The sequence below is a fragment of the Anguilla rostrata genome, chromosome 6, assembly GCF_018555375.3.
Source record: "Anguilla rostrata isolate EN2019 chromosome 6, ASM1855537v3, whole genome shotgun sequence".
Taxonomy (NCBI): domain Eukaryota; kingdom Metazoa; phylum Chordata; class Actinopteri; order Anguilliformes; family Anguillidae; genus Anguilla; species Anguilla rostrata.
Window position 1 is genome coordinate 30,772,784 of NC_057938.1, and position 22,484 is coordinate 30,795,267.

Here is a 22,484-nt window from a genome sequence, read left to right on the forward strand (position 1 = left end):
GAATTCGCAGACATGAGAAAAGTGAAAAGAAAATACTCCTTTTCAAGTGCGACCATGAGACATTATTGCGAACGAAAGATTCACTCATCGATAAAATCCTTTTTTTTTTTTCAAAAAAAGACTATATGAAACTAACCTGAGGGCTATACTCATGGAAAATTAGATGTATATACAAGCAGAGCTATATGTGTCTAACTCATTGTCGATATTTATAAGCAAAATTCTATTTTCTTCTGTTCTATACAAATGCAATAATATATTTTTTCTTTCATTTAGCCTATTTATTGCCTTATTCTTTCTCTTATTGCTTTTTCTTTTTTTACTTATTACATAGTGGTAGTGGAAATAATCAAACTCAAAATTTTATTCCATTCAAGCTGTCGCCTCATCGGTGATATTATCTTTGTTGCCGGAGCTATCTCTACTGAAGTAGGCTATATCTTAATTTTTACTTTAATCACAGAGTAGCCAATGTTTTAACCATTGGACGGGTGGAAACTTACTGCATCCCTGTCAGCATATTTAGTTGTAAAACCCTTGTTCCTAGTATTTCATAGCTTCTGCCTAGATTAACACCTTAATTATTTTTATTTTGAATCCACAATAATTAGGGCTATAGAACCGCCTTCTCTGTCACTATGTGTTATGCCAGTTCAAATGGTTGTTCATCACCACCTCATTCTCGGTGGAATTCTTTCAGGTTTACAAGTAAACCTCTTTTTCTTAAGTCTTTTTTTCTGTGGATTTTGCATTTAATTCTCTTAATGTCATGTCTTTAACACTAGAACTGCCACGAGGTAAAATTCACCCGTTTCTGTTTTTCAAGTGTATGTAACTCTGTTTCAATTAAAAACTCATGTCTCCCAGTCCTTGACATTTCCTAAAATTGAGTTAAGTACCTCCTAATGTAAGAAAGTTATAGATAAAAACAGAAAAAAGTATGAGGCATTTATAGCCTACCTAAAAGCGCCAGCGGGTAAAATTTACCCACTATAGAAAGCATTTATTTCCAGCGTATAACCATAAGCATTTATTTTCGCGCGGTTTGTGTTACATACTCATTGGAATGGCAGGTATGCCATCCCGCCAAGTTACGCCTTGGCGGGGGCATGCCCCATACCTATACAGCACCGAGAGTTTGGCACTTTTCAGGGTTCCCCACAGAAATAACAACAACAGCCACAGACACTCAGCCCTTAAAAACAATTAAATTCTGTACATTCTGACTCCATTTCAACAGACAGATTTCATAAATAACTTCACATGTCCACACAATAAAGCCCCAAACTAAGGGGATTTTGCGTTTTCTCCTTCTTCTTCTTCTTCTCTTTCTTCTTCTTCTTCTTCTTCTCATTCTTATTTTTCCTGCCGCCTATCCCACTAACAACATGTCTCCCCATTGGACATTTCACTGACACCAGCCAAATCTTCACCTACACGACCCAATCAAAAACGCGCATACACACGCAAAATACCCATACCTTTTTACTCTGAAACATTTCCAGTTTAAACAACTAGTCCACCTGTGGCCTAGTGGGCAAGGTTACAGTCTTGAGAACACGGGGTCGTAGGTTCAAGCCCAGCTAGGAACACCTTTCTTTAAAGGAGTACCATGGTGATTTTCACACTTTCTCGGTTTTATGAGCTATTTGCACAAGAGGCATTGAAGAAACACAATGAGTAAAGTATTAAATATGTCCGTTCTGTATTTTTGGAGAAATATGTGTTTTAAATTTATCGTCCTATTTTCAACCGGTTGAGAAAGTTCTCAACTTGGTGCCTCATGAACACAGTAACCACTCCCCTTTCCACACCCCGTAAACCCATTGATAACTCGAGACCCATAGTTTGCGCCGCTAGCTTACGGGCAAGACAATGCAAATATTTCACTAACGTTAGGTTCACTTAAATTAGAGTGCCCTTTAAGGACTATTAGATTATTTCTGGTTATATTAATTTAGCTAGCTAGCTAGCTAACGTTAGCTAACTAGGTAGTTCGCTTTCATAAGGCAATGTTATCGATAACGTTAGCTAGCTAGTTTGCTTTTATGAGGACGTTATAGTTGTGCTTTTATCTTAACTTGGCTAGCTAGATAGCAAAAATTATAATTGGATATAAGTCAACGTCCTTATCTTAGCTATCTATCGATACTTGATATACTACTAAGCTAGCTAGCTTGTGAAAAGTCTCCCAAAAATAGCGCTTATCATGGGGGTAGCTATGGTAACGGGGCACGGTCTGTCAATCATAGCTAACTGACAGTTCTCATTACCACGCCCAGACGGTTCGGGTGAACTTTTATAGTGGGAAATTTAGGCTTAGAAAAATACGTTTTCAAGTACATTGAAATGACTGAATAATAAAAATTATGCACATTTGTTTTGTTGTTGCCTAAAGACAACTGGGAAGTGTCACGTTCAATCACCATGTTACTCCTTTAACCTGCTTCGACCCTCACTAATAATTGTCTACAATTATTGCTTTTAGACCATATCTACCCGCCGTTCACCGTTCAGTTATTAACCGGCTACAATATTGCAAAGCCATATGGATTCAACGGGAGCTCGTCTGTGCTTACTGGCCTGTGTTCTTCTTTAAAACCACCGGCAGGTTTGCTAATGATATTTCATGCATTGCATAGCTATGGCATGGTGCTGCACTAACGAAGTCACAGACTGGTAAACCTCCGTTTTAAGGCTTGAATCCCGCCTCGCCCTCAGGCAGATCATTTCCTCTTTTACACTAACTTTTTCTTACGCTTATTTGCTTTGCCAAAACTCACTCACGGCCACCCATATGCATTCCATGACGGCAAATGTATTCCTTTTATTAACAAGTTACACCAGTTCACCACTGTGCCATTTATACTAACTATATTTCTTCACTTGGCTACCGTACAAAACCTTCTTATCAGCAAACGCCACGTTTCTACATTCATGTTACCTCGCCCTGTTCTCTATCTAGCCACATACAAACAATTACTACGTATGTAGCCTACGTTCTGCAAGTCCGCATTAAAACATTACATTTAAAATCATGATTCACTCATAAATATAACTACTAGCACTGAACATGAGAAAAACACATTAGTGCAATAGATTGCACACGTTATTTAACCCTCCACTTCGACAACTAACGTTTAATACAGACTGTTATATATACCGTTTGATAAGGAAACTAAGCTCGCTCATGGTCACTTCATTTACTTCGCACTATAGTCTGTGATCATGTCAACCATCACCTACATGCCCATTCTGCTAAAAACATATTGTTTCAACTACGCAATTTCATCATTTCGCCTAATTTATCTCACACTGTTGTTATTTTCTCATATGCAAAGCCTGCTGGGACATATGCTTCTGCTCCTATTCTCCACTATCAACTTTTCCGGTTCTAGCTTAACAAAACAGCAAAGAGGATTCCTACCTGCAGATAAGCCTATCAAAATGCCTTATAAACCTTACAAACACTAAAAGTGCATTTTCACGAAATAACAGACAACGGAGCAGGACAGAAGGGTACACAAGTTGCGACCTAGGCAGCTCTAATTCTACGGGCTTGCTGATTCTTTTTTCAATCAAGGCTCGTTGGATGCCCGTCAAATCCGTGAGTAGCCTACATACACTGGCCATATTTCACCTTTTCTGATGCGTTTTTACAATTACACCACCGCACCAATTGTCACAGCCACTGTTTTACATATATAGCAAACCGAAACTGCTAAACGTACACGCTCATCAGACTGTACAAATCCACACAAGGATAGCCATAATCCACAACCGTTTCTTACAGGGTCACTTCGCATTTCTCACTCTCGTAATAAAACGCTTTGCAAAAAGAAATGATCTCTCATAAAAAACACATTTTCAACGTACAAAAATGCCAAGTTACTCACACATACAAGACATACACCGTCAATAACTCATTCATTCAGACTGCCAAAATCAAGGCCTTCCATTAAAAGTATTGATATCAAAATGACGCCAAGTTACGGTACTACAAACAATATAGGCTATCTTGCCTCACCGAAATTTAATAACATGTATTCCAAAGCAATGCTACCCAATATTTCCTCAATTCTTTCAAGTCACTTGGCCCTGTGTGTATATAAGCGTGCAGTACATGGACAGGCCAAACATATGTGTGGATGGCTTTCTCACAGTCAAGATTGATTGAATTGGCATCTATATGTCCAATTTGTATTGGTATGTATGTATTTTGGTGCCCAGCCTTTCTGTTACGTGAATGATTGTATGTTTCTTTGTATAAATGTCTGTTCGTAAATGTGAATGTAACATGCTGCGAGGGAAATGTCCCCATGGGGATAAAGAAGTATGTATGTATGTAGGCTACAATATATATTTTACATGTATTTATTGTACGTTGCAAATATACAATCACTTGTACATTTAGGCTACTCAAATTCAGTTCAGAAGCAAGTATAAACATATGTTTTCTGGAGAAATATGCTTCATGTAGTGACTGACCAGCAGTTTTCTACACGAATTTCAATGTGTTCCATGAGGCAATACGAAATATTTGACACTTTGATCTGACACAAAGTTTGCATGATATTGTAATATGGTAAGATTACAAAACACAGGGCCAAGTGACTTGAAAGAATTGAGGAAATATTGGGTAGCATTGCTTTGGAATACATGTTATTAAATTTCGGTGAGGCAAGATAGCCTATATTGTTTGTAGTACCGTAACTTGGCGTCAGTTTGATATCAATACTTTTAATGGCACGCCTGGATTTTAGCAGTCTGAATGAATGAGTTATTGACGGTGTATGTCTTGTATGTGTGAGTAACTTGGCATTTTTGTACGTTGAAAACGTGTTTTTTATGAGATACAATGTACAATACATACTCACCAATGGGCATATGTACAGTACTTGCGCAAGGTAGGCATAAACTTGGCACATTCACTCTCAATGTAGCTTGTTATCGATAAGGTAAATCTCAATAACTCAATTGCATTGATGTCTGTGTTGCCGGCACCAGACCTAGGGGAAATCTGGAGCGGCAGCAAGGGTTACACAGGCTAGGAAGCAGGCTAGGTTACACAGGCTATGAAGCACTGTGTAGCCTATATATTTAAGCAATAGCTCACGACAAGCCATGGTATATGGTTATTATATCATAGCTAGTGGCGTTCTTCGGCCCGACGCGAATTGATTGAGCTACCCGTTTTATAAAAACAGTTTATAAAACTACTGTGTGAAACTGAAGTTCATGGAAAGAACTACTCAGCTTGACGACGCTCGTCGGAACAATTAGCTACAAAACGAAGCTTGCTACACATAACACACATCTCAAAATCATGTTAAAACATTACAAAACAATTAATACTGCATTCACATTAGATCCTGAACCAAGCTAAAGGTAGAAAAACAAGTTTTGCAGTACCTGTGAACCGACAGAGAGAGGACCAAAGCTAGCGCCCTGCTCAAGCTTGTTTATTTCTGAGCTGCACACGAGCTGAGCTTGTAGCTATGGTCTTCTAGTGGATCCACAGCAGCACCAGACCACCATCTACTGACATGAAAATGTATTACCTTGATGTAAAGACTGCGTGAAGTATTAGAATACGACTTTGTTCATATGCACGTTTTAAAGTTACAATCTCGAAGATTTCCGTTTCGTTCTCTTAGGCCAGTGGTGTCAAACTCGTGCCATGGAGGGCCGTGTGTATGCAGGTTTTCATTCCAGCCTCAGATCTTGATTATATAATTAGTTAAATTATTTGCTGAATTAGGGATGCAGGTTTGTGCACAATGGTGACCCGACGTCTATGGTGACCCGCATTGTCTAAATAAAAATTTTCTTATATTCTGTGCTTCAGTGCAGTTAAACGCATATGGCTGAATGAGTAATTGGACTCAATTAAGGCAGCATTAATTGGTTGGAATGAAAACCTGCATACACACGGCCCTCCATGGCACGAGTTTGACACCACTGTCTTAGGCGGTACCAATGGCGAGAAGCAGTAATTGCAGGTGTGTTTTGGACCTCACTTCCCATAGATCCAACCGGATCCAACCAGTGTCGCCTGTGTGACATCAGTCAGTTGGCACCTGGGCCACGCCAACTAAGCACTTCCTATTTACTGAATAAAAAATGGTTGTTATAAAAGTAACGTTATGTACATACTCATTCATTGTCTAACATTAGGCTAACTTAAGCTGTCTTTACACTGCCGAGCCGGGTTAAAATGCTGTAGCAGACCTGGAGTAGAATTATGATGATCAATTTCCACAAATGTTCTTTATCTACCTTTTGCTCGGTATGAACATCTTTACACTGCAGAGAAGAATTCGCTGTGGCGCGTGCAATTATGTATCTTGTGCACAATAAACAGTCTTTTTCGTGAATGATTGTTGTGTGATATTTTTGAAACAACAGCCTTGCAAAATGTTACCCCTGGTGTTTCAGGTTTTGCTAGCTAAACTGTTCGAGGATAAAGCTGAGCTGGGTGTTAAATTAGCAAACAGAACAAGAAGAATAAAACAAAAACAAAGGAGATTTCATCAAAAAAGGGCATCAAGGCTGAAGGAACATATGAGGAAGCATAATAAAATAATAACAACGCTAATCCATACTGCCGTATTCTTTTATTTAGTTTTCTCCGGCTTGACATCTTTACACAGAAATCAGACCCGGCTCTGCTCCACCTATACCCCGGCTTTATTCCGATCATTATAATATATTGATGAACTTGATGGCAATGTAAATAACGGTAACGTTAAGGCCAGTTCAGATCAATGATTCGCAACGAGACGAAACGGTTTTAGAATGTTGCAAAGATTGCAGTGGTGTGAACTGGTTAGTTGCAGAGCATATGAAGCTGTTGCCTGGGGTCTCCCACCTTGTCAAATCGCCAAGTGCAGTTTTAGAACGTTTACAATCAGACGTCTTGGAATTTTGCAAGTTTCATTCTCGTTGCGAATCATTGATCTGAACTGGCCTTTAGTTAGCTACACTGCAACGTTGCACAAGGTAGCATTGCATTCGAGAGACGGTTTGCGAGGTCGGTACCGGTCGGTAGCATTAGCTAACGTTTTTTATAATTGTTAGCTGACATTAGATTGTGTTATTTACATTAGCTAGCTAGCTAATGCAACATTACCTGATATGAGAGATGGATACTGTGCGCAACGTTGTCTAAACTAATGTTGCCTTTCTTGACATGGTAGCAAATAGCTATGTAATTTCTCTGTTCCCTTCTCTGTTATTGTAATGCTAGCAGACACCAGAAAAAACAGTACGCCGCTCACACACAAGTGTTGCATTAGCTCCGACTGTCTTCCGACCAACCACTGATGGGTGATGGAAAACGCATCACTAACTATGTGCGGCTTGTGATTTTTTCCCGGGAATGTCGCCACAGACACCCAGTTCTTTAATCATAAATTATAATGATAATAATAATACAAATTAATATAATAATAGGCTGAATCACCATTGTGTTACCTAATTCGGCGATAGATAGTGACTTAACAGACATTTGTTTTAATGAAAATCTTCGAGATTATTACTTTAGTGCTTGATGAGGTCAAAATGTTTGAGTATAATATCAATGCAATGTTGCAAGGTGAAATCATTCGTTAACGCGGTTGTTTATATGGTCATTTAAATATACAAATAGGCTAGTTTCTTCATGGACTATTTCAGTATATGATGGATTCAGTTTTGTTATAATATCATACCACACAAATACACACATTTTTAGGGGTCCAAGCAGCGAAGCTGGTGGAACCCTATTGTATCTGTTAGGATTATTAGGGGTCCAAGCAGCGAAGCTGGTGGAACCCTATTGTATCTGTTAGGATTATTATTATTATTATTATTATTAGGGGTCCAAGCAGCGAAGCTGGTGGAACCCTATTGTATTTGTTAGGATTATTATTAGGGATCCAAGCAGCGAAGCTGGTAGAACCCTATTGTATCTGTTAGGATTATTATTAGGGGTCCAAGCAGCGAAGCTGGTAGAACCCTATTGTATCTGTTAGGATTATTATTAGGGGTCCAATCAGCGAAGCTGGTGGAACCCTATTGTATCTGTTAGGATTATTAGGGGTCCAAGCAGCGATGCTAGTGGAACCCTATTGTATCTGTTAGGATTATTATTAGGGGTCCAAGCAGCGAAGTATCTGTTAGGATTATTATTCTTATTTTTTTCCGCTAAAAGTGTCTGAGGCTCAGCAACCATAAGTCCTGGAGCAACCAAATTTGGCAGGTGGGTTCCTATGGCCCCCCACTACTCAGGCACTAAAAACCACGTACGTCGGCCAGATGGTGGCGCTATAAAAAAGGGTTTTGCGTAAAAGGCCATAACTCCCACACCATAAGTCAGATCAACACAAAACTTCATCGACCTATGCATCTGAACGTGCTCTACAACTTTGCCTTTGGCCCCACCTATGTCCGCCATATTGTTTGCCCGCCATTTAGACTTTTTAGTTGGGGCGTGGCAGTTTTCTCGGGTAAAATGTCTGAGGCTCAGCAGCCATAAGTTGTAGACCAACCAAATTTGGTAGGTGGGGTCCTATGGCCCTCCACTACTCAGTCACTAAAAATCACCTATGTCGGCCAGATACTGGCGCTATGACAAAGGATCATAGTTTAAAAGGTCATAACTCCCACACCGTAAGTCAGATCAACACAAAACTTCATCGACTGATGCATCTGAATGTGCTCTACAACTTTCCCATTGGGAGCACCTATGTCCGCCATATGGTTTGCACACCATTTGGACTTTTTCATTAGGTGGGGTGCGGAAAAGCTGGAGCTCCAAATCCAAACGATTACGACATCGAGTAAACTTCTTTACGGCAAGCGACAACCATGGCGACGCAAGTAATCCGACACCGTAGGGTCTAGTTTTTATCAGTGAAAGAACGGTCTGACACTGCCACCTAGCGTGCATGCTAGGATAGGCTACCCAAAGTTTCTTAGTAAAAGCTTTCTGAGAGGATGAATAATTACTTTTATTTGGCATGGATCCATTTGAAGACAGTATCGGGTGAGTTCGTTTAGTCTTCAATTATGAATCTGTCATTATGCTGAGAAACAGCTAAACCATTTTATTTATAGGTTCTGAGTTTCTGTGCAAACGCGCGAAAACACGCTGGTCTAATGAAACAACGACGGTAGCCTAAAGCCGGGCACCCACCGCACGCGTCGCGTATGCGTCGCTTAAAACAGCAGGGCGAAGCAGCACGGCGCGACGCGTAGGGTGTCTCCACTGGTTCCGTTTGTGTCGCGCAAAGGCTTGCGTAAAAGCTATATATTCCTAGTAGCTCTCGCAGTCTGCAGTGGGCTTTTACATCGTGTATTTCACGTTTGTTCACGACTGTTGATTATGGGTTAAGTGAATACTTTGGTGAGAGACCTTTTTCAGTTTGTTAATTTGGTAATATTTCGTTAACTCGTAAATAGCCTACGTGAGAAAGTAAACGCTTTCAAGAAGTACCATAAACTTAAATTGCAACGTAGCCTGCATAACAATCAATCTCAAACTGTATTAATTTATTTGCTTGGTTAACAAGCGTGCCAATTTCATGAAGAATATGTAATGATCATAATAATAATAAATAATCCGTAATCAACCATTGGGAATTCCCGTGTTGTCTTGCCATTCACGTCAAAACATTTATAGGATCAGATTTAGTAAAATCAGCTAATCATGAAAAAGTCAGTAACAGTTTTAATCTTGAAGGGATATGAACACCACAACGCCATGAACACCGGAAGCTTTGAAGTACAAGTGCAATAAAGGCTTGCTTACAACTTCATTTATAAAATAGGTGCATTTTCATCGGCAAGACCACTAAATAATCTGATTTTTTTAAAGCTCTGTGGATTATCTGATTTTTATTAACAAGCCCTTTTTGAAAGCACGGCGAACGAAGACATCGGAGAAGTCAAATAGGCTGAGCAATGGTTGGTTAAAAACTATCTTCCAATACTCGAGCTAACAAACCGCTGCTCGGTGCATTCCCTTTTACGTCACTCAATAGCCTACGTCTTTCTGTGGTCTATTTTCAAATTTACCCCACCCCCTCCGCAAAATAAGACAGCGAAACTAAGTTTGCCTTTCCCCCAGGTTCCAGTTATTTATTTATTTTTACAAAACGAAAAGGCTTGCATTTTTTTTAGCTGCTTAAAAAATATCTGGGAGGTAACTAGGGACACACCCCCAGTAATATAAGAATGAAATATAAATCAGAGCATGTATACCTAGCATTTTAGAGCATATTTCTGTGTATAAACAGGCCAACGTGACGCGCGACAAGCCGAAAAAATAGAACAGAAGCGAAAAACTACGCTTCAGTTCGCTTGTGTCGCGCGAGCTTCGCAGCCGGTACGCGACGCGTTCGCATCTGGTGGAGACGACGTCGCCCGCTGCCGTTGTAATAACAGTACTTCAACTACGCTTCAGTTACGCGCGTAGTGCGCTCGCGGCCGATACGCGTGCGGTGGGTGCCCGGCTTAATACATATATTGTCCACTTCGTTCCGTTGCTACCATAACATAACGACCTACAGCTGCAGTTTCTCGCTGCATTTACTAATATTGAATATAAACAAAAGACGCGATTTATGCTGTAGTCTGCCAGTGTCTAAATAAATAATACGGTCCATTTGAAGACAATATCGAGTGAGTTCGTTTAGTCTTTAAATCCGTCATTGCGATGAGAGAAATCGTATTCTCAATTTAATCTCTAAATTGACTGTAAGCTTAGGGTTGTAACTAGGTAGTTGTTTCGTAGGTGACTTAGTCTTAACTCGTCTTAACTATTGCTTGAATTTTTTCATAGACTGCGTTGTTGCTGTTCTTGTTTGTATTCGTGTTAATCAGTTTAACCTACAGGGTCCAAGTTGAACCATACGGTTGTTCCCTGCACTTAGAACGGTAGGCTGCTGCCCTCTAGGGTTTTCGACACACTTGTTCCTGGTTGTGGTTTTACATTTTGTTGTACGTCGCTCTGGATAAGAGCGGCTGCCAAATGCCTGTAATGTAATGTAATGCAATATTCCGTAGCAACACGATAAACCCGACATTAGCCCTAAAATATGCCAATACAGCAGTGAGAACGCTTCTAACTGAATGACGAAATAAGCGAGACTAACTTTTTTTTTTAAATTATCACGTCATTCTACAGTCAATATCTGGGACTAAACATTGAATAAATATACAATCTTACCATTGGTTTTACGCGTAGAGATGTCCCTTTTGCGAATGAGTGGCCATATATTGTCTTGGATAATCCGTTTGTGAAATGTCGGATTTTTTCAAAAATAGCTGTGCGTAATACCACACCTGTTGCGTACGGCGTTGTCGTTCTTCTTAGTCCAATTTGGCTTGATTGACAGTTCATTTATTCAGTAGGTGAGATTATAAGCTTTCTAATGATGTATAACATGTCTGATGTTGCTTTTGGAATAGCGTTTTATAGGTCAGCCTTACTAAAACTCTTCTCATCTGCCAATGTCTAAATAAATAAATAAAACGGTAGGCTTCTTTGCGAGCAGCACGCAATTCGCGAGTTGATATTCAGTCTTTCTTCCGTTTTTTCTCAATGTCGTATTTATTATTTGAAATGTGCATTCATGTGTTATTATTCTATCTGTCTCTGTGGCGCTCTGAAATGTGCATTCTCTGCTAAGCTGAGCAATGGATTGGAATATGTGTCTGACATAGTGTTGCACGGTATACCAAAACTTCAGCACTTTCTCGGTACTTAAAAAAAAAAAAAAACGGTTTTGTATTTGAATTTTCCGACGTTCGGTAGTTCTGCTTCAAATGTAAAAGCCAGGGAAATGTGTCTCCCGCATTACTGATTTAGAGGATCAAAAGTGTAGTTTGTCAGAATCTTCGCTAGATGGCAGTAGCAACTAAGGTTGCCAAGTGAGGTGACCTGCGCTTGTGCATTCTCTTCCCTGATACAGCGCAAGCTTTCACTCAGTTCACTTCAGTAGCAATAGGTGTTCCAATTTGGAAATATTTTATTATAGATAGATGCTGTATTGTTATTACAATATGCTGTTTTTAAATCTAAAGACCTGTTTTAAACATTATTCAGTTTACAACTGTTCAATTTCTGAAATATATTTAACATATTTCTCCATTGTTCAGTGTTGTAACACTATAGGCCTATGCATATTCATATCTTGCAGAGGCTTCAACTTAAAGGTTGTTAATGAACCAGGTTGTTCATAAACCATGAATTTGAAAATGAAGTCAGCCCTTGTGGACATTACGTCCCTGATCTATTAAGGTAATTTCAGTTTCGTTATGTAGAGAGTATTGAATCAGTATCGAGTATCGTGATACTAAACCTGGTATCGGTATCAAAGTCAAAATTTTGGTATCGTGACAACACTAGTGTGGCGCCTTTTTTAGTTGCGGCGCAGAAACACTGCAGCTGTGCATGCACACCGGACCATCTAAGTGTTATGACATGCCATCTAAGTGTTACGACATAGTAAAGGCCTTGACGGGAAGCGGCCAGGACACATCCATGGCGACGTAACTAAGTCATCCGACAGCGTCTCTTAGCTCAAAATTGGCCATAAGTCATCAATATTTCATAAGATCATCATGACATTCAGTAGATATGTTGGGTGAAGGCATATGATCATGAGGACAAAGCCATTTTAAAATCGCTCCATAGGGGGCGCGATGCTGCCAATGCTTGGACCCCTTCCAACGCCGCTTGCGGCTTTAATTCTTATTATTTTTCTCTGCTAAAAGTGTCTGAGGCTCAGCAACCATAAGTCGTAGAGCAACCAAATTTGGCAGCTGGGTTCCTATGGCCCCCCACTACTCAGGCATTAAAAATCACCCAAGTCGGCCAGATGGTGGCGCTATAACAAAAGGTCATGCGTAAAAGGCCATAACTCCCACACCATAAGTTAGATCAACACAAAACTTCATCAAACTATGCATATGAATGTGCTCTACAACTTTGCAATTGGGATCACCTATGTCCGCCATATTGTTTGCCCGCCATTTGGACCTTTTTATTAGTTGGGGTGCGGAAGAGCTGGAGCTCCAAATCTAAGTGTTACGACATCTAGTAAACTTCTTTACGGCAAGCGACATCCATGTCGACGCAAGTAATCCGACACCGTAGGGTGTCGTTTTTATCAGTGAGGGGACGGTCTGAACGTCAGGGAAGCAATGGAAGACAGTGCCAGGCAGAGTGCATGCTAGGCTACCAAAAGTTTGTTAGTAAAAGCTTTGAGAGGATGAATTCAACGGGAGCTCTTCTGTGCTTACTGGCCTGTGTTCTTCTTTAAAACCACGGGCAGGTTTGCTAATGATATTTCACGCATTGCATAGCTATGGCATGGTGCTTTACAAGTCACAGACTGGTAAACCTCCGGTTGAAGGCTTGAATCCCGCCTCGCCCTCAGGCAGATAAATCTGTGTTTTGTAATCTTACCATTTTACAATGTCATGCAAACTTTGTGTCAGATCAAAGTGTCAAATATTTCGAATTGCCTGATGGAACACATTGAAATTCATGTAGAATACTGCTGGTGAGTAAATACAGGAAGCATATTTCTCCAGAAAACATATGTTTATAATCGCTTCTGAACTGAATTTCAGTAAATGTACAAGTTATTGTATATTTGCTACGTACAAGAAGTACTGCATGTAAAATACATATTGTACATACATACATAGACAACTTTATCCTCATGGGGACATTTCCCTGGCAGCATGTTACATTCACATTTACGAACACACACTTATACCACGAAACATACTATCATTCAGGCAACAGAAAGGCTGGGCAGCGAAATACATACATACCAATACAAATTGGACATATACACGCCTATTCAATCAATCTTGACTGTGAGAAAGCCATCCACTGTGAGAAAGCGTCATTTTGATATCGATACTTTTAAGTATCTTGTATGTGTGAGTAACTTGGCATTTTTGTACGTCGAAAACGTGTTTTTTATGAGATACACTTTGTTGTACATCGCTCTGGATAAGAGTGTCTGCCAAATGTCTGTAATGTAAAGTAATATTCCGTAGCAAAAAGATAAACCCGACATTAGCCCTAAAACATGCCAATACATCAGTGAAAACACTGCTCACTGAATAACGAAATAAACAAGACAAAGTTTTTACAAATTATACCATGTCATTCTACAGTCAATATCTGGGACTAAACATTGAATAAAAATACAATCTTACCACTGGTTTTACGTGTAGAGATGTCCCTTTTGAGCCCGAGTGGTCATATATTGTCTTGGACAATCCATTTGTGAAATATACGCGCATTTGTGATACCTGGGTAGGCTACCTTCAAAAATAGCTGTGCGTAATACCACACCTGTTGCTTACGGCGTTGTCGCCCTTTTAGTACAATTTGGTTTAATTGACAATTCATTTATTCAGTAGTAAATAATACGGTAGGCTACTCTACACGCAGTACGCAGGTCGCGAGTTGGTATTTCGTCTTTTGTTTCATTTTTTCTCAATGTCGTGTTTTCATGTCGTATTTGAGTATTCATGTGTTATTATTCTATCTGTCTCTGAGGCGCTCTGAAATGTGCATTCTCTGCTAAGCTGAGCAGTGGATTGGAATAGGTATGTGTCTGATGTAATGTTGCAAGGTATACCGAAACTTCAGCACTTTTTCGGTACTTAAAAAAAAAAAAAAGAAACGGTTCGGTAATAGAATTTTTCGACGTTCCGTAGTTTTGCGTCACATGTAAAAGCCAGGGAAATGTGTCTCCCGCATTACCGATTGAGAGGATGAAAAGTGTAATTTGTCAGAATCTTCGCTAGATGGCAGTAGCAACTAAGGTTGGCAAGTGAGGTAACGTGCGCTTGTGCATTTTCCGTCGTTGATACAGCGCAAGCTTAGACAGTTCACTTCAGTAGCAGTAGCTGTTCTAATTTGTAAATATTTCATCATAGGAAGATGCTGTATTGTTATTGAAATATGCTGTTTTTGATCTATTTTGAAGTGAAAGACCTGTTTAAAGATAATTTACTTCACAATTGTTTAATTTTTGAAATATATTTAATACAGTTTTCTATGGTTTAGTGTTGTAACACTATAGGCCTATGCTTATTGATATATTGAACAGGCTTTAACTTGTTGTTAATAAACCAGGTTTTTAATAAACCGTGAATTCAAAAATGAGGTCAACCCTTGTGGACATTACGTTTCCGATCTATTAAGGTAATTTCAGTATCGTTAGGTACTGAGTATTGAATCAGTATCGTTTCAGCATCAATTATCGTGATACTAAACCTGGTATCGGTATCAAAGTCAAAATTTTGGTATCGTGACAACACTAGTGTGACACCTTTTTTAGTTGTGGCATGGAAGCGCTGCAGCTGTACACACACACCGGGCCATCTAAGTGTTACGACATGCCATCCAGGTGTTACAACATAGTAAAGGCCTTTACGGGAAGCGGCCAGGACACATCCATGGCGATGCAACTAAGTCATCCGCCAGCGTCTCTTAGCACAAAATTGGTCATAAGTCATCAATATTTTATACAATCATCATGATATTCAGTAGATATGTTGGGTGAAGGTATATGATCATGAGGACAAAGCCATTTTAAAATTGCTCCATAGGGGGCGCGATAGTGCCAATGCTTGGACCCCTCCCAACACCGCTTGCGGCTTTAATTCTTCTATATTCTGCATTTTTTGTGACAACTTGTAGGCTTTACTGACTAACGCAATCCGACCATTGCTGCACTTGAATATAGCCTAAAACAATAGGACTAAAACATAACGGATGATTAAGCATAGGTATTTCGTGATATTAGACATCCCCTTGTGAAACAAATGCGTTACTACAGTGATAGAAGTTTTTAGCAATATCAATGCAAAATAGATGTGTGGGTAAATTTTACCCATTGGCGGTTTTAGGTATAACCTACAACGAATCCTGGCGGTTCTAGTGTTAAATGTCAGGGGTATTAGGGATATTACTAAGGGTGTTTTTACACCTATAGTTTTGTTTGCTCTGGTTGGAATCAGTTGATGAGTTTGAAAATTTGGAGCATTTTCCCCTTGGTTCGGTTTCTTTTCACACAGAAAAATCCAAGCGAACCAAAATGCATCACTACAAACGATGTGAGAACGTTCATTCCGCTTATTGGTCAGGGCTTTGTTTCCCAGAGTCTCTTTAGCGCTACGTGCGTCGTAAGTTATACCTTAAGGTCTTCCTTTTGGTCTCGAGCTGTTTCCCAGCGCCTCCTTAGTTAAGGTATACCTTCTGAAAGGTATACCTTTAAAAGGGTGCTCTGACGCACTCGTAAGCTGTCCCTTAGTGATGCGCTTCGCTCATATTGTCACAGTTTTAGCCTTATTGTGCCAACATTTTGCTTTTCAAATCGACAGTTGTACTACAGTACATCTAGTAGCACATCTGCATGCGAAAATGACATACGGTTTAATATTAACTTTACGAAATTGAATTATCCAATCAACGTTTCTGTTCATAGCACGTCATGAGAATGTTGTCGTTTCACCTGTCTATTCCCATCATGGTGGTAATTAAGTATAGGGCCTATCCATAATACTAATCCAATTTGTGGGGAACAAAAAAAAGTTTTTATTTATTTATACGTAGTGGAGCTAACTGAGGATATCTGACTGCATACCCTGTAGAAATTAGTTTGTTTGTGGGTGAGTCAATGATCACACTGACTTGGAACAAACCGCCGGTTTATTAAAAATATAAAATCCATGTGAGCAAGGCCAACGTGGATTGAGTCTACTTGCATGACCTAACTTGAGGGAACTAGAGCACGTTGATTGGCCTAGCCATAAACACACATACAGGTATGGTGGCTCATAATGAACAAACATAGCCAAATGATCTACATCCCCTTCCTTTAGCTCACACCTCCTATATAAAACAAAATAGCACTGGGTAAATATCAACATTACCGAACATTTCTTTCTTACCATGTTGTTTTCCGATTTTCGGTAAACAACCCAGTAATGATATTCTTGGTTAAACTAAAATTATCCAACAGCAAATCAAGGTGGATGAACATCACATTAACAGGTAGGCCTATTCATAAGGCATACCCGGTATAGAATTAATCATGATCAATTTCCACAGACGCGCTTTTGCCTTTGGTAAATGGTAAATGGACTGCATTTATATAGCGCTTTTATCCAAAGCGCTTTACAATTGATGCCTCTCATTCGCCAGAGCAGTTAGGGGTTAGGGGTAAGGTGTCTTGCTCAAGGACACTTTGACACGCCCAGGGCGGGGTTTGAACCGGCAACCCTCCGACTGCCAGACAATAGGTCTTACCTCCTGAGCTATGTCGCCCCATTCATCTACGATCATTTTTGCACTGCAGAAAAAAGTCAGCGGGAATCAGTGGAAATGCTGCTACAGTTGCCTATATATTGTGTGACAAAAAACAAATTAACATTAGACCTTTGTTTCAATAAGAACAAAATAATTCACCCATATGTACCCTATATCCTTTTTACTGGGCTTCCAAGAAGTCCCAGACTATGGCTTATATGTCCCGATTGATGCTCTTTATTTTATCTTTTGTAGCCTATATGTATGTATTTATTGAAACTATCACAAGGTCTCTGTGGCGTGGGGATGGCTGGTTTAAGCAGCCACACCTGCCCTGGGTCAAGCTAATTAGACCTGGCCAATTGGATGATTGGTTGAGAATGAGAGAATTGGCCAGGCTAATTGGACCCAGGAACAGGAGTGGCTGCACCTGTGCATAGTGAGGTAATCAGTGCGCACAGGTTAAATCTGCCATCCCCACCCAAACAGGGGAGCCTCTCTGTCATGACAGTGGTTTAACATCTGCTCCTCGGCTATAACATCTTGCCGACCCTTGCAAATAAATGTGGACTCTTTTAACATCATCTCCCTGTGTCTCTGTGCTGGAGGGCCCCAAAGAAAGCCACTTCGGTGGCCTGTGGCAGGCGTGCTTGCCACAGTGGCGCCCAACGTGGGGCTTCTCCGGCACAAGAAAGAGGCACAGGAGGGCCAGCCAGGAAGCACACTGGAGGAGGGACAGCGGAGGTGTTCCTGACAGGGCTTCGGGCGGATCCTCCAGGCCAAAAACGGGGAGCGGGAGATGACCACGGAGGGGAAGGAAGCGATCCTCAGCTGGGACGCTGGGGAGCTGGACCTGGCCGTGAAGGCAGGTCAGCTACGGGCGGTGCACGAGAGGTGGTCGCGCCGTGAGCTGGACTTGGCCGGGAAGGCGGGTCAGCTACGGGCGGCGCACGAGCAGTGGCCGCGCCGTATTGCTTCCTTTCTTGTCTTGTTGGTTGTTTTAGTTCGTTGTTTTGGCCTGGTTGGGTTGCCCGGAGCCCGTGAAGGGGAAAGCCTGCACCAGCCTTCCAGCAGAGCCGACTGGCGGCCACCACACCTGCAAGGGTTCCTGGTCCCCAGCGCCACAAGGAAGCCAGCCCACCAGCCCAGCCAGCCCACCACAGCCCCTGGAACAGCCCAAACCGGTGACATCCCCACCAACCAGCTGAGCAGCCCAGGAATCCCCGCGCTCCGAGAGGGAGGAGGGGGGAGGGCTGCCTCATCATCCGGGGGAGGGTCACGGCTGTGTACTGGACTGTTCCGGGGCCCTTAAAGTGTTAAGGGCGCTTGGTTTTTTTTTTGTTTCGTTTTTTTTTTTCTTCACTTGGTTGGAGTGCTGGGGGGGAGAGTAGGCTTCGGCCAGGGATTCTCCCTGGCCTCAGTTTGGCGTTGGGGGTATGTGGTGTGGGGATGGCTGGTTTAAGCAGCCACACCTGCCCTGGGTCAAGCTAATTAGACCTGGCCAATTGGATGATTGGTTGAGAATGAGAGAATTGGCCAGGCTAATTGGACCCAGGAACAGGAGTGGCTGCACCTGTGCGTAGTGAGGTAATCAGTGCGCACAGGTTATATCTGCCATCCCCACCCACACAGGGGAGCCTCTCTGTCATGACAGTGGTTTAACATCTGCTCCTCGGCTATAACATCTTGCCGACCCTTGCAAATAAATGTGGACTGTTTTAATATAATCTCCCTGTGTCTCTGTGCTGGAGGGCCCCAAAGAAAGCCACTTCGGTGGCCTGTGGCAGGCATGCTTGCCACAGTCTCGTCTTGACTCTTAAAGAGATTAACATATGATCTTTACTAGGCATAGCTTCCTCTTCTGCAATATTAGATTGATGTAAAATGATTATGACAACACTTGTTATATTAAAACGTCATTCATAAGCCTTCACAAGTGAGACAATCGATTCACTTGGCATCGATTGATAAACTTTTCAGCACCACAGTGAAGGCCAGCTCCAACTTACGACATACCTTTGGAAGTATCTCTTAAGGGAACTGTTAAGGTATAGTCTGGGAAACACTTTTAAAAAAGCAGTTTCCCTTTTAAAGGTATACCTTAGAAACCTTCATAAAACGTTAAGGTACATCGAACCTCGGAAATGCAGCCCTGGGCAATATACCAGGCAGAACTATACCAGCAGAATGCCAAATGTACTTTGAGGAAACACCTTGAAAATACTATAGGCCTACTGCTTCACACTTTGCAAAGAAGACGTGCTGCCTTCAGACGACTGAGCAGAACAAGGGAGCTAATATAATAAAACGGCTACAGGAGCTGTTTAGCTCAAACTTGTGGGGTACACCCAATAGCTCACCCACAGTAACTTTCAGGAGAAATCTGCCCATGGCTGACTGAGTCACTACGCTCCAGCAGAACATCACTGCCGGCTGCAGAGAGGAAGTGGAGGAAATCCCGATCCTCTGATGACCTGACCGCATACCATACCCTGCTGGCGACTTTCACATCTGCCCTCACGTCTGCGAAAGCCTCTTTTTTCCAATCCAAGATCAGTGCATGTGTCTCTAATCCACGTAAACTATTCTCCACCTTCTCTTCCCTCCTCATTCCTTCTCCACCCCCACCTCCCTCTTCCCTCTCCGCAGATGACTTTCTGGCCGCCTTTGAAGGAAAGGTGGCTACAATCCGGAACTCCTTCGCCCATCCAGTGAGCCCCCCAACCCCCTGGGACAAACCCACAACCACACTGACCTCCTTTGAGATGCTGGAGGACTCCGATGTATTACAACTCATCACCTCTCATCGTGCAACCACCTGTCCACTTGACCCCATCCCATCTAAAGTTCTCCAATCCATTTCCAGCGAGCTCTTTCCCTATCTGTCTTCCATTGTTAATTCCTCTCTCTCCTCTGGTCATGTTCCCTCTGATTTTAAGATGGCTTGTGTTACCCCACTTCTCAAAAAACCCACCTTAGACCCCTCCGATGTAACAAATTATCGACCCATATCCCTTCTACCCTTTCTGTCCAAAACCCTTGAACGACCAGTTCTTAAACAATTAACCTCTTTTCTCCATCAGAACAACCTGCTAGACCCTCACCAGTCTGGCTTCCGATCCGGGCGCTCAACAGAGACTGCGCTCCTAGCTGTGACGGAGGCACTTGCCACTGCAAGAGCCTCACGCCTCTCCTCTGTCCTGATCCTTCTTGACCTGTCTGCAGCTTTTGACACGGTCAACCATAAAATACTCCTCTCCACCTTGGCTGGGATGGGAATTGCCGGGACTGCCCTGTCTTGATTCGCTTCCTATCTTGCAGATAGGACCTACCAGGTCACCTGGAAGGGGTCTGCCTTTGCTTCTCATTACGGGAGTGCCGCAGAGATCTGTACTGGGTCCTCTGCTGTTCTCCTTATACACCAGATCTCTTGGTTCAGTCATTAATTCACATGGCTTTTCCTATCATTGTTATGCAGATGACACACAACTCTTCTTTTCTTTTCCCCCCTCGGCCACACAGGTCAATGATAAGATCTTTCCCGCCCCGACTGACATCTCCACCTGGATGGCCAGCCACCATCTGAAGCTCAACCTCAACAAAACTGAGCTGCTCTTCTTCCCGTGCAAGACCTCCTTGCTTCGTGAACTCTCAATCACGGTTGATGGCACCACAGTGACTGCCTCTCACTCTGCCAAGAGCTTGGGGGTGGTCCTGGATGACCAACTGGACCTCAAGGAGCACATCAAGGCAACATCACGGTCCTGCAGATTCCTCCTGTACAACATCAGGAGGATTCGACCATACCTGACGACGCACTCCACCCAGCTGCTCGTCCAGGCTACGGTGACCTCTCGCCTTGATTACTGCAACTCTCTCCTTGCAAGCCTGCCAGCTTGTGCCATACAGCCACTACAGATGATTCAGAATGCCGCTGCCCGACTCATCTACAACCTCCCCAAATTCTCCCACGTCACTCCTCTGCTGCGATCACTTCACTGGCTACCGGTCGCTGCCAGGATCCGGTTCAAAGCCCTGACCCTTGCCTACACTGCTGCCAACAGGACAGCCCCCATCTACTTGTAGGACATGACTCAATTCTATGTGCCTGCTCGACCACTCCGCTCTGCGGCAGCAGGGCGCCTTGTAACCCCTCCCACCCGCCCAAAGGGATCACAGAGCTTCTCCACCCTAGCTCCCCAATGGTGGAACGAACTCCCCGTCCCTCTCCGAACCTCCCCCTCACTATCCATCTTCCGCCGTGGCCTGAAGACTCATCTCTTCAGACTATACCTAGACTAACCACCACCACGCTGTATAACAAAAAAAAATTTTAAAAAACCCTTTTTTCCTGTCACTTGTTACATGTTACCCCATCCCTGCACTTCTTGGTAATTTGTATTTGTCCTAATACTGTAGCTTATTCTTCTGCCTAGTTGGCTTTGCAGATGTTAGACCAGAATAGGGTTCATTGTTCTCGGCTAGAAATAGCTATACAAAATAAGTAATTGTACCTTACTGAACCCATGTTCAGCAGTTGTCTACGACCATGAAATGCACTTTTTTGTACGTCGCTTGGATAAAAGCGTCTGCCAAATGAATGTAATGTAATGTAATGTAATGTAATGGTAGTTGGGTCGGATCGGGGTCGGATCACGTTCCCACCACAAACAAACTCCAGAGCTCCAGAGTTTGTTTGGGACCGGACTGAGACCACCTCCTCTCAAAGGTCTCGGTGCGGTTGTTTTGGTCTGCACCCGAGTGCGATTGTTCACACCTGCCCAAACGAATCGCACCAAGGGGGAAAACGAACCAGAGACCAATTTAACCGGACTAAAAGCGCAGATGTAAAAACACCCTAAGAGGAAAGCAGTCTTTTTGTTATGCAAGAGAACTGAGGCTAATTTAATTTTACTTCAGGAAACACATTCTTGTAAATCAGATACAAAATTCAGGAAAACACACTGGGGAAACTTAGCTCATTTTAGCCATGGTACTAATCATTCAGCTGAGGTTTTAATTTTTTACATAAATTTAAAGGGGATGTTCTTGAAACTGTGCCCTCTAGTGATGGTAGATGGATTGCACTGATAATTAAGCAAGACAATGCTATCTTTATCGTTTGTAATATATATGGGTTTAATTCCCATGCTTC